Source organism: Hippocampus comes, unplaced genomic scaffold (genome assembly GCF_001891065.2).
Source record: "Hippocampus comes isolate QL1 unplaced genomic scaffold, H_comes_QL1_v1.1 scaffold162, whole genome shotgun sequence".
Taxonomy (NCBI): domain Eukaryota; kingdom Metazoa; phylum Chordata; class Actinopteri; order Syngnathiformes; family Syngnathidae; genus Hippocampus; species Hippocampus comes.
In genome coordinates, this window is record NW_017806279.1 from 49,928 (window position 1) to 62,112 (window position 12,185).

Consider the following 12,185-nt stretch of genomic DNA (forward strand, 5'->3'; position numbering starts at 1 on the left):
CACCCCCCCCCCCCCCACACACACACACACACACACACACACACACACACATTCACCTCAAAACGAGAGACACGTTCGAAATGTTTGCAATTCATTTCAATGATATCATCACGCATTATTTTTTTAATTAAAATGGGACAACGGTGAGTCACCCTTGACGTAAATAGCATCTAACGAGTACACACATCAGAAGCTACAGTTTATGGATAATACGAATCCTGGTTAAGTACTCCTCGTAACACTGCTTAGTCAAAATGCAATTTGCTTAATTCCAGACAATAAAGTGCACTCTTTATAGTGAGTGCTATACAGCAGCACAAACCAATATAGGAGATGTTTAATTTTTATTTTTTTTAATGTTATGCATTTTTCCGACACGTCGGCCTTTTGGTTAGGAAATGATTAGGGACTTGATTGAATCCAATGTATATGAGGCTTTGTAATTAGTCAAAGCCTATAATGATGCAGTGCAATTTTTGAGAGTATATTGTTTTTGTTTTTTTTCAATTCAAGTTTTAGCGATATGAACTTTGTTCTCGAGCGGCTGTCCCCATTTGGGTCGCGGTTGAGCTGGAGCCGATTCCCTAGTGACGTTCGGGAGAGAAGTGGGCTACGCTTTGTACTGGTCGCCGTGCACGATTTGGAGCGTTCGGTTCACCGACCCAGGATGTGTTTGGAATGCGGAAAGAAGCAGTAAAGAGTTCGCTAGCTTGCAAGTACAACCCTGCTGATTTGGTTGACAGCTTTTTTTTGTTTTTTGCTTGTCTGTTTTCAACTCAGGGCGCGGACGTTACTCTGACAGCACAATATCTCGCTGCATTTTGATTCCTATTGGATTCTCCATGCTTGATGTAACGGAGTTCCACGCAGGGAGATTAGCATTCCCCATTAAATTAGCCAGCATAATTAATTGTATTTGGATCATGAAAACCTCAAAAATGGTACATCTCAAGGCTGCATGTTGTAGGCGTTGCGTTGGTGACATTGCATGTAAAATAAAAATGTGTTTGTGTTGGAACTCTTCATTTCTTCTCCCTTTTACCGAGCTGAACAACATGAGCTCTCCGATTGCAGGGCAATCTGATTGGAGGACAAACCTGATCCTCTTTGGTCTCAGTGAGAATCCTTCATCGGAAGTGATCCCCTCAAATTTCGCCCGAGGCACGTTAACAATCTTCCGAGATGTCATCTTTGAACTTTCAGCCTCAAGTCCACATCCCACAGTCACAAACAATGTCCGAATGTATAAATAAATGAAAACGAACTCGTTGAGATGCTACCTTTGGTCAGCAGAATATTGTTTTTATACATCCTTGTATATGTGAGGCTACTTCTGCAGTCCAGTTGCGATGTGGCCATGACAGAAAACAAATTGGTGCACCGCAGGGGTTGCTGCCAAGTCGTGCATCATGAATGAATGTACTGTTTGGATCGGTCGACCGTCTCGCTCTCAATTCTAACTCCTTGTGTATACAGTAAAAAACAAGCAGTGTTTCTGGATGCCACTGAAAACATCAGCTTTTATATCCTGTGTTGCGCTGTACATCCCACAAATGGACGTTCGTTGCAAACGAGGCATCGTTCACAAAGGGAAGCGACAGCGCAATGAAAAGGTGCCTTAAGATAGCATGTGAACTTTAGCACTAAACTCATTGCAAGGCGGCCCGGTGGTGGACTGGTTAACGCGTCGGACTCACAGTGCAGAGGTGCAGAGTACGATTCCAGCTCCGGCCTGCCTGTGTGGAGTTTGCATGTTCTCCCCGTGCCTGCGTGGGTTTTCTCCGGGTATTCCGGTTTCCTCCCACATTCCAAAAACATGCGTGGCAGGTTAATGGAACACTCCAAATTGTCCCTAGGTGTGAATGTGAGTGTGAATGGCTGTTTATCTATTGGCTGGCAACCAGTTCAGGGTGTCCCCCACCTACTGGCAAAAGACACCTGGGAGAGGATCCAACACACGCCGCGACCCGTGTGAGGATAAGCAGATCCCCAAAATGGATGGATGGACTCCTTGCAATGTGAACTGCGCGAGGCTGTATTGCGTTCTGAAACCCCAAAATACAATGTGTTGTAACGTATCACTTTTTTAATCCATAAGAATATGGAATGTCAGTCATGAAAGACGCAAGCTGCCACAGAAAGGAAATGGGTGTGGAGCAAGGTGAAAAAATGGGGCGATAATGAAAAGGCGGCACTCGGTCCCAATGTAAACAGCACGGCATGTAGGCCACTCACGTCTATTTTTACCACAAGATTCACTATTTCATCCACGGGTAGATATGAAATTATGAATATGGTTGAGTGTTGTTGTCCAAAAAAATGGACACGGCATATACTGTATTTTTTATCACTTGGCGGTGCGTGGTTGGCCCAGAAATGGATTTGTTGCCTGTGTGAAAGCTTCTGATATGCATTTTGACGGCTTTGAAATTGCGCTACATCGTGCAACTGCGATTCAAATTTTGCTCAGCGTGCCTCAGCTCAGCTCTTGGAATGTGCAAACTCTACACTGGAAGGCAGGAGCCCAGATTCAAAGCCCCAACTTCAGAACTGGACTTTATGCCACCGCCCTACAACTGATTCATTCTCCTTCCTACGGGAATCAAACAGGCAACATTTGCATTATGGATGGAAAAGAAATCAGAAATACTTTGCGAATTGAAAAAAAAAAACTGCCATAGGGAAAAACACATCCTTAGTTGTACGTATTGAATGTTAACCCGTGTTTTATAAGCCACATTTTTAATTGAAAAGATGATTTGAAGAGAAAAACCAGAGCACAATAGAGTCGGTTCCCTTTGAAAGATTTTTTTTTTCTTTTTATCTGCGATTACTAATTCATAGGAACGTACATCAGATGGATGCGCTCTGCTTTGAGATTTAAAAATATTCAATTCCCCCCCTTTGAATCCTCTATTAAATTACCATTAATGGAACCATCCGAGCGGAAGTAAACAAACTTCACAGCATTTCCCCGCTGTTTCCAAAGCAGACACACTTCACAGCTCATTTGCCGCATATCCCTCACGGTGGAGATTGCAAGTAAGCATCTTCCTTTATTTTATTTCCTGAAGAAGTCTTGTTTGAGAAGAACACATACAGTCAAATAGCGTCATCAACTCCGCTGGAGCCTATCCCAGCTGCCAGTAGGCGGGCGACGCCCTGAACCGGTTGCCAGCCAATCGCAGGGCACACGCAGACGAACAACCATCCGTGCTCACAATCACACCGAGGGACAATTTCGATCACCGTGCCGACTCATGTCCTGCTGAGGTTCCGGGAACGTTCCATCGCAGTTAGTGGAGATATCAACCAGGTCCGCCTCCTCCCTGAGTCTCGTCCCCTGCTGAGATTCTTACGGAGAGACCTAAAGGTAAACCAACCGCCCAAGATATTCGAATGGTAAGTCCTCCCTGCAGCACCTGCTGTGTGACTTCTGCCCTGCAAAGCCACGCTAAGGATCCCAACAAGCACTGTTTCGACGTCAACAAATACCAGTTAAATCGGTTTTAGTCAGATGGGTTTTCAATGGCTCTCCGTTGACAACTCTCTCTCAGAGAAAAGCGGATTTCTTACTGTTCAAACATTACCGGTGGAGGCCACGCTATGAACTGTCTTTGAGGGAAGGCACAATGTCTCAAACATGATCTTTTACGCACCCAACTACTAGTAACTTGCTCAGTAGGATTCTCGTGGCTGTCATAAGAGCACCACTTGGAATTCGAAACACTTCCATCGTCGCATTTTTGATCCAACCCGTTTATCAAAGGTGAACAGTCTTCAGAAATCCTCTTATATGAATGCCGATGTAGGAATCAGAAATAGCTAATACAGCATGTAATGTTCTTTGCAGATGATTCATCCTTGGGGGACCTTTTGTCCACCATCATCTTTTTTTTTCTCCCCGTTTTGCAGAGAGCAGCCAAACAGATGTGATTACGATGTCAAATACACGTAAGTATCATCACTTGTCACGACTTAGCTCGTGCGTCAAATATAGTACTGACGTGTGTCATGCAAAGGCAATTACGAAACTTCACTTTTTTTTTTTTTGGTTGGGGGAGAGGAGATGCCAATTAGGTTTAGTGAAGATTCATCATAAGTGTACACATGCCCTGTGAAGGGCTGGCGACTAGTCCTGGGTGTACCTTACCTCTTGCATAAGATCAGCTGGAATAGAGGCTCCTGATCACCCAAGTGAAGATGGCGGGTGGATGGAAGAAAGAATAAAAGTGGTCAAGGGGACTGTGAACGAGGCGACAACAAAACATGAACAGGGCCGCTGGAATTTCTGGCAAGCGCAGGCAATTTACCCAAAATTGTTCATTCTATGTGGCCGATTCGGTATCGGTCAAGACGGTTGACTCATCCGTCTAGCCATCGATCAATCGATTCCATCCACCCATCCGTGAATAAACTCCTGATTCCGTTTGAACTCGCTTCTACTCCTCCTATTCATGTGCATGTTTGAATATGAATGATGTTCCTGGTGAAATGTGTCATACATGACTCACACATTAAATTTATTCATCAGTTCCAGTAAAAAAAAAAAAAAAAAAGGATTCCAGGAAAAACTGAATTCTGGGTGTTCCAATTAATAGTATTTGCGTTATATTTTACAAGAATGTGAGGCTATTAAGATAAAAATAAAATGTTTGTGTAACGCGCTGGGTCTCGGTGTGTTTTTCCACATGATAGAAACCGTTAAAGGCATATTGGAGTTTCCCGTCGTACTCGCACAGTGCCGACAGGCAGAGCTGTGTCTCGAATAAATTGTACAAATTCATGCGCAGCAACAGATTGAATCCGAGATTGAAGCTGGCGGGATCTTTGCCGCGGAGTTGTAAATCAGATAGATCTGATAGGTTCTGCCGTACTCCGAACACAACCCCGGAAGAATCAAACGTATCCTTTTAGAGGGTTTTCTGTTTTCCTTGAAGTCAAGCGCGTTCCTCACAAGATACACGTCAGTGTATTTTTCATGAAAAATGTTCACCGCCGCCGTTTAAACATGACCGCCGAACGCGTGGTTCTCTGCATGCAAATCACAAGAGGTGGATCGGAAATATAAACGATGTTTGCAATTTACCGACAGATTATCATACAGAGCGCTGGGTCTGCTATTTTGGTGAGATTATTTATGTGAACGTGATGAAACGTTCATCCATCCATCTATTTTTGAATCCGTATATCCTCACGAGGGTCGCGGGGGCGTGCTGGAGCCTATCCCAGCTGTCTTCGGGCAGGAGGCGGGGAAACACTCTGAACTGGTTGCCAGCCAATCGCAGGTGTACGTTTCATACCGCTGTAAACTACCAGCGTAATAAGAAGCATTTTGGTCTATTAATACGAGCAGGACACTGTCGATCAAAATGATCATGAAAGGCTAGAGCGCCAAACAAAGCACATTTTTTTTGCTGGAATCGACTCGTGAAAGAAAATGCCCCCGTGTCACCCCCCTGACTTGTTTTTCAATCCATCCATTATTACAGACGATGCTTCTTGAGCGTCGAAAACGCAAAGCCGCTGGCTTTGCATATTTTCCACACTAAAAGGCGCACTGGATTATGAGGCGTGCCTTCAATGAATGGCCTATTTTGTCAATTTTTTTCATACATTGTGTACACCGCATTATAAGACACAATCTACAATGCATCCACTAGATGGAGCTACGCTCAAGGAAACGCCAACAGAACGATCAGATGTCAATAAAACGTATTTACTAAAGCAGCAACGCAGTTCACTTAACCAACAGCAAGTTAGAACATTGACTCGTTAACGTTGAACTCTCTTGCCGCTGCTCTATTTCCGTGTTCAATTGCGTAACCGATCGCCTTAAGTTTGAACTCTGCGTTGTCAGCATGTCTCGAGCAAGGAGCCATTTTGGGGTCGAAATATGACCGTCATAGCCATACACAAGGTGCATCGGATTTTAAGGCGGGCTGTGAGCTTTTAAGAAAATTTTAGGTGCGCCTTTTAATGTGGAAAATACGGTACTTTTTTCAACAAGTACATCTTGCTTTATTTGATATAATACTAATTTGAGGGATTTCTCTTGTCATTGAAAAAAAAAATGGATTCCCCTGCAAGTAAATACCTTTGGTATGGTTGACATGGAAGGTTGCTTGTTTCCGTGTATGCGCCTGTTCCTGCGATTCACTGGCGAGCACTTCCAAGGTCAAGTCAGCTGAAAGAGGCTCCAGCTCCCTGCGACACTAAACATGGATAAGCGATATGGAAAATAGACGACGGGTCTTCTCAGTTACAGCCTCCCTTGGCCCCGATACAAGTGGACCTGAACAATGAGAATTGAACATGCAAATATGAGGCCCTCCCCCCAAAAAAGTTGACTGACAATCAGTTTTTGCAAGTTGATGACACTTGTCATCTCCGCAATTACATGCTTGGCACGGGTAATATAGTCAAGTCGTCGAGGAACAAGGCGCATTGCTTTCTCCACATCGAAGTTTGCTCCCGTCTGGTATATCGTTGTCATGTATGTGTTTACGTTTCCACCGCGGATGTCGGAATTTCAAAAGAGCTCACCTCACGAGCGCACATGAAAAGTGTCATGTTTCCTCCGGGTTGACACATGTTTTGAAGCTGGGAATTTGAAAGGGGCTTAAATAATTCATGATATTGCATTTTGTTGGCCGGAAAAAAAAAAGAGCAATGTAAAAAGAGTACATTTTGCAGAATCTCTGCCAGGGGGCTTGTTTTTTTTGCACTCACTCCCCCCCACACCCCACCCCCGTGCCCCTCATCCGTTCTCCCAGCTGTCTCCCTTTCAACACCTTTTGCGGCTTCCCACGATGACCCGTTTTATTTTCCCTGCGTGTCTCAGCTGTTCTCTTCACCGCTCTGCTCCTCAACTCTTTCAATCGACCACCAGAAACCGCACCTTTCATATGATTTGCTGCCGAAACGGGATTTTTCCGTCAATTGAACTACATTTACGACCGAGACATTTGGTGGACGACCCGTGTCGATGTTCGAATTCGCAGAGACGGATGAAAAGGGAAATTGCTTCCTGTTTGTGTCTCCACTTTGACCTCGAACGTTAGGGTGCATGTTATCTTGATGTGCGGTAAATCAGTCAAATTTCCAATATATCAATTGGAAATTGGTGACTGTGGTTGCCCCCCCCCCCCAGAGATTAAGAACCTGTTTTTCAAGAGAAACCTGGCCAAGACAGGCAGCAACAAAAACAGCAAGTGTTCCAAACATACAAAGAGAAACCAAGAGCAATTTAAAAAGCACTTTATTATTTTGGTGTACTAGCAGGAGCTGAATCGATCAGAAAAAAAGAGGTACTTCTGAGTTTCATAAATGGGCCTAAAAGCTACTATTTGGACTTCAAACATTAAATATAAAAATGGAATAACTTCAAGAATTGTGCTTTTTGTTTTTCTGCAGAGTGATGCATTGGGAACATTTTGTTCCTGGTGCTTTCTGATGCTATTATATACCTTTTTTTTTTTTTTCTATTTCATGCTCCTTTCCAATTCTGCTGCACGTGTGAATAACCCCTTTGCACTGTTGCAGGGAGGGACTTTTTCCCTTGCTGTGAAAAATCGAGGCAGTTAAGAGAACGGTAAAAAAGATTGACATTTGGGGTCAGAGATGCGGGAAAAAAATAAGAAAGAGGACTGCAATACAGGTTGCCTAATTAGCCAATGTGCGGGATTCTTTGCACCGAAGCTCAGCTTTGCTTTCATCTGACTACAACACGCGCTTCAAAGCATTCTGTGAGTCATTTCGATGTTCACTGGCAAATTTAAGGCAAATCTCGATGTGCGCCTTTTTGAGCAATGGAGCCTTGCAGGTGCTGCCAAGATTTCATCTTCACTCCACTTGCATGGAACTCCAAACATTTTGTGTCTTCCACTTGAGAAAAATAGTCCAATAGTTCCACAAAGCATTTGACTGATGGGTTTTTTGTAACCCATTTCAGCTGTGTGCAGTTCTACAAACTGTCCCTGTTCTTTCGTGTTGCTCCTGCTGGTATAGCAACAAGGTAAAATAAGTGTGCTTCGTATATATGGCAGAACAAGTATTGGTAAATGGTTGATTCGTTGTTCTGAGGACTATTTCTCTTGGAGGGGGAAAAAACAGAGCCGTTTAGAGTTAGGTGACAGTGGATAGATAAACATTAAATTTAAAAAATGGAATAACTTCAAGAATTGTGCTTTTCGTTTTTCTGCAGAATGATGCATTGGGAACATTTTGTTCCTGGTGCTTCCTGACGCTATTATATACCTTTTTTTTTTCTATTTCATGCTCCTTTCTAATTCTGCTGCACGTGTGAATAACCCCTTTGCACCGTTGCAGGGAAGGACTTTTTCCCTTGCCGTGAAAAATCGAGGCAGTTAAGAGAACGGTAAAAAAGATTGACATTTGGGGTCAGAGATGCGGGAAAAAAATAAGAAAGAGGACTGCAATACAGGTTGCCTAATTAGCCAATGTGCGGGATTCTTTGCACCGAAGCTCAGCTTTGCTTTCATCTGACTACAACACGCGCTTCAAAGCATTCTGTGAGTCATTTCGATGTTCACTGGCAAATTTCAGGCAAATCTCGATGTGCGCCTTTTTGAGCAATGGAGCCTTGCAGGTGCTGCCAAGATTTCATCTTCACTCCACTTGCATGGAACTCCAAACATTTTGTGTCTTCCACTTGAGAAAAATAGTCCAATAGTTCCACAAAGCATTTGACTGATGGGTTTTTTGTAACCCATTTCAGCTGTGTGCAGTTCTACAAACTGTCCCTGTTCTTTCGTGTTGCTCCTGCTGGTATAGCAACAAGGTAAAATAAGTGTGCTTCGTATATATGGCATAACAAGTATTGGTAAATGGTTGATTCGTTGTTCTGAGGACTATTTCTCTTGGAGGGGGAAAAAACAGAGCCGTTTAGAGTTAGGTGACAGTGGATAGACCGGGTCACAGATGGTGGGGAGAAAAAGTAATTCAGGTGCTCCAACTAGCTACTGAATGTGATGGTGTGTGGGCTTGATGCTGCCGTGTTGGTTTTAGGAGAGTATTTGCGCAGCTTCGCGCATGCGACGAATTTCAACGCAGCCAGTCCGACTGCGACTGAACACAAAAGAGGAGCGCCGGGGCTTGGTCGTGTCCTGGTGATTTTATTCCGTAACATCGCCCTGGAGTTCTCGAGAAACACTGTTTTATTTCAAGGAGTAGACCCAAAAACTGTTCCCTTAAGCTGAAAAAAAAATGGTTAAAATGTCTTCTCATTCAGTGTTTCAGTAACTTGTCACTATAACAAACACCAAGAGACATCTTTATGTCAAGAGACGTCTTTATGGCAAGACATTGACATTGCTGTCTTCCAGATCTGTTTTCAACCAGCTTGTGATAAAACCCAGACAAAAATAATTGTTGGCAGCTACTTGGAACATTCAGGTATAACCGTGAGCCTCATGCTGCTTCATCAAGTCAAAACAAAGACATGATGTGATCACATATGTCCACTTTGCTTGAATCTTAGTTTTAAGCAGTGCTTTCTCTGCAGCGTCCTGTTATGTTCACTTACTCCATATTGATTTTGTGATTAACTAATATTTTATTAGGGATAAAAGCGAGTGCTGGAACTCCATTTCAAATTACGTCTGATTAATTAGAAGCTTTCTAATTAATTTCTTTCCGTTCAGAACATGCCATTTAAATAAGATATTTCACACCCGAAGCAACATTTTCTATTCAAATGAATTAAAAAAAAAAATTCAAGAGTTTGTGAAAAGGAAATTCCTGCCTACCTTCGTAGAGACCTGACTCGGCGACATGGGACGCACTTTTGCAGCGTGTTAATGGCACGAACATCACTGTCGTAGCTCACGAGGACCGTTTTTAAATGCTTCTCCCGTCACTCCAGATTCTCATTCAATTGCAGATGAAACAAACTTTGAATGGGAATACCGTAATAATAATAAACATAAGATATATTTCAGCAGCTCTGACCGTAAACTGCAATTGCAGAGTGATGACGCCAAACTACTTCCGGTGATGCTGGTCAAGCGCCATTGTAGGTTAAAGGGGAGTCGTTTTTTTATTTTTTTAAATGTTTTTTTGGGAAAGTGAAAGGGATAGCGCTTAGGCTGCGGTGTACACTATCACAAAAATATATAATATTAATAACACGTACACGGAATCACATCTTCTTTTTTCTTACACCCCCCCCGCCCCACCCCCATGATCGATTTGGACCATTCCGACTGGTTGGGCACGCCTGCTCTCGACACAATCATAAACAACAGTCATTGAAAAATATTTATTTTACATCAAGCAACGACATCCACAAAATATGTTCATTTTTAACAAAATGCTATCATGGGAATATGATTTCAAACTGCAATTTGAGCAGACAAAATTTGCAGGGCTCCGTCTCATTATTTTAAGTTGGCTACGCTTACGTTTTACAAATTTTAATTGACTTGTTGTCAACTCAAGAACTTTCACGTGTCTTTTCGACTTATTATTAGTACATTCCAGAGCTGTGAAAATTCTCCACATGTCCAGCAGTTGAAGAGAATGTGTATATGTGTACTGCTTGCCCAGCCATCAAGTGTAAAATAACACAAACATGAAATCATTTGTACATTTTAGTGACTGACACATCCCAATAAACAATACAAAGTTCTGTCATTTGCAGTGCTGAACTCGAGCAAGTGCAATGAAATGGTTTGAACCTATCTTCAACTGTTCCATCTGCAACGCCGTGGAGAATTTTGAGATGAAAAACTCTTGTTAGCGTGACCCGCGAGCCGACATCTTTCTCCTCTCCCCCGTTCGCTTGCTGCCAGAGGACATTAGGGAGACACCAAGCATGTCTCTTAAATCTATACCCTCGTGATCACATTCTCTCCTCTCATTCATCAGCCGTCTTCGCGTGTCAGTCCAAGTCGGCGGAGCCGCTCCCCTCGTCTGCACACCGGAGCCCGCCAGTGAGGTCGCAACCTGGCTGAGCTTCACCGTGACTGGCAGGCGGGATGGAGCTGCTCGGCTTCTCTTGGCAGGGGCAGAATACATCCGAAAAAGCTTTGACAGAAGCCATCTGGCTCTTGCTGCGGCTGCCTAACGTCAGCCGCAGCAGCATTTATATGTCCATTCACTGTGGTGACACTATGTGATGGCTTTTTAGAAATCCACCAAGTCAGTCAAGTGACCTGCTTCACCATCATAAAGTCATAATTTGGGGAAGCGTTGTGATTATAGTGACGACTGAGTAACATTTAGTGTCGGGAGCTGCTTAGTCTTTTATTTCAACCCTGTCTCATCATTATTTTTACTATTGTTACAGTTACACTCAAATATGTATTACTAATTATTTTGAAGTCGATGCGCAGTCAACTTAAAAAATGCTCCAGATGTTTTTTTGTGTGTGTAACCACTTGAAAAAATAAAACACTCTATTTTCCAGTGTATATTTGGGTTCATGTGCATTTGGTAATTATTTCTCTCTTAGAAAACCACACACACACACACACACACACACACACACACACACACACACACACACACACACACACACACACACACACACACACACACTTAAAAAAAAGACAGTGGTGCCTTGAGATATGAGTGAGCTGCTGCTAAAAACTTACAAAATAAAAGCACTGCATCTTGGCAGTGAACTCAGTTCACTCCGAGTTCGAGTTTACTGCCAAGCTAAACATAAAGAGAATTACTTATTATTCAAAATAACCTCCTAATTTTGCCTTTAAGTCTGCTAACCTGATGTCAACACAAAATAGGAAAGGTCATAGACGGATTTACGAAGAGCATCAATGTTGCGGTGTTATAACCCTTTCAGCAACACATATTTGACACAAACAGTCAAACAGTTCATAGAACTGCATTCAATGGCATGTATCCTTTATCCTCTGTGAAGAATGTTTACATTTATTCCCATACTGAAGAGCATAGCCCGCTTCCATGTGCAGTCTATCCGTACGTCTAAAAGGGGGCGACTAATTATTTTGAAGTCGATGTGCAGTCAACTTAAAAAAATGCTCCAGTTGTTTTTTTGTGTGTGTAACCACTTGAAAAAATAAAACACTCTATTTTCCAGTGTATATTTGGGTTCACTTGTGCATTTGGTAATTATTTCTCTCTTGGAAAACCACAGACACACACACACACACGCACACACACACACACCAACACACACA